Genomic DNA, 2060 nt, shown 5'->3' with positions numbered 1-2060 from the left:
AAAGCTGTAAAAGTGCAATTTGATCAAAGAATTTTGAGCATGTGGAAAATGCAATGTTGTAGTAACTGTAAAGCCACATATGTGGTGTATATATATCTAATGCCTCTGGACCATGCAGACTGGAGCAAGAAAATGGCCCGGGAATTTGCACCTCGTCAGCCCACTCTCTCTCTCACAGCATTTGTTGAGCCACTAAATTATTGTTCTTTTTTTTACTCCCAAGACAAAATACACAACATTGACATGACAATACAAAGGGAACAAGACATGAGAAAAAGAAAGGAAAAAAAGTACATGACAACAATAGCAACAAAATTACTAAATCGTGTGTGTGTGTGTGTATGTGCGTGTATGCTCATGCCATATTGTCAGGGAAGGGGGATGGCTATTGGATGGATACTAGAGAGAGGCAAAGAGGCTGGCGGGGAGCTACATGAGAAAGTGAAAAATAGAAAAAAACATAATAAAATAATAATAATATAATATTAATATTTATTAATAATAATAAAAAGTAAAAATAGAATTGGAATACTGCTGTCACCACTACTCCACCACTTAAAGTGACAATGTACGTAGTACTTGAGCAAGCAGCCTCCCGGCCCCACAGCCTGACAGTGAAGCAAAGTAGGGGCACCGCCTGGGACACTGGCGTGGGACACCGGATGTATATGTATAAAGTAAAAAACACAACAAATCCCCCTCTCACTGATTGTGGGGTGGTATGTGTCATCATCAAGCTTGGGTCCTCTACCAGAGGCCTGGGAGTTTGAGGGTTCTGCGCAGTATCTTATTAGTTCCTAGGACTGACTCTGCTGCTTCTGTCTGGAGAGGCTTCAGACAGATCACCAGTTACAAACCTAAATCCCCCCAATCCATGAACGACTCACGCCTTGCCAACGAGTTGAACCTGTTTTACTGTCTACTGTTTACTTTGAAAGACAATGGGACAGACCTGACACCATCCCCCGTAACACCACTGATCGGCCACAGTCCACCATCTCATCCCCCACCTCCTCACCCTCTCTTACCATCCTAGAGAGGGATGTCAACAGACTGTTCAGAAGGCAGAAACCTCGCAAAGCAGCTGGACCAGATTCTGTCTCCACATCCACCCTGATGCACTGCGCCAATCAGCTGTCCCCGGTGTTCACAGACATTTTTAACACCTCACTGGAGACATGCCATGTGCCAGCCTGCTTCAAAGTCTCCACCATCATCCGTGTCCACAAAAAACCAAGGACCACTGGACTAAATGACTACAGACCCGTTGCCCTGACATCGGTGGTTATGAAGTCCTTTGAGCGCCTTGTGTTGTCCCACCTGAAATCCATCATAGACCCACTCCTGGACCCCCTGCAGTTCGCCTACAGAGCCAACAGGTCTGTAGTGTCTTTGTGCTGTCCAGTTAAATATGGTGTGCCTCAGGGGTCAGTCTTAGGACCCATTTTGTTTTCCTTGTATCTGCTTCCCCTTGGACATATTATCCATAAACATGGCATTTCTTTTCATATTTATGCTGATGACACACAAATGTACTTGCCCGTCAGATCCACAGACCCTGGAATGCTGAGTTCACTTAACAACTGCCTTTGTGAAGTTAAACAATGGATGTCAAATAATTTCCTCCAGTTGAACTCAGACAAAACAAAAATCCTGGTCATTGGGTCTCAGCAGATGGCAAAACAAATACTGCCATCCACCGCCTAGACCTGAAGCTCACGGGGAGTTGAAAGAAGAGCAGCCGAGGTGGAGGAGCCATTTTCACCTGGTTTCGGTCAGCAGAAGAAAGTCAAGAGCATTGGTCGTAAAAAAGTCACTGAGGATGAAACTCTTATTCGTGACTGATCTGGTATTAATACGCCAATGTACGCCGCTGATTTTAACCGATAGACAGAAAACCCAATACATTGATGGTCCGGATTGCATGTGGACAGTGAAGCCAAGTAAGCTCCAAGCATGACAGACACGAACTCCGCCTCTCTTACCGTATCCCATGTGGCGATTTTCATTTTTGCAGGGCAGCAGGCAGGGTTGACGCCGTAGTTAAGCTGGTATGGACG

The sequence above is a fragment of the Micropterus dolomieu genome, linkage group LG10 (assembly GCF_021292245.1).
Source record: "Micropterus dolomieu isolate WLL.071019.BEF.003 ecotype Adirondacks linkage group LG10, ASM2129224v1, whole genome shotgun sequence".
Classification (NCBI taxonomy): Eukaryota; Metazoa; Chordata; class Actinopteri; order Centrarchiformes; family Centrarchidae; genus Micropterus; species Micropterus dolomieu.
Note: the sequence above shows the minus strand (reverse complement) of the source record.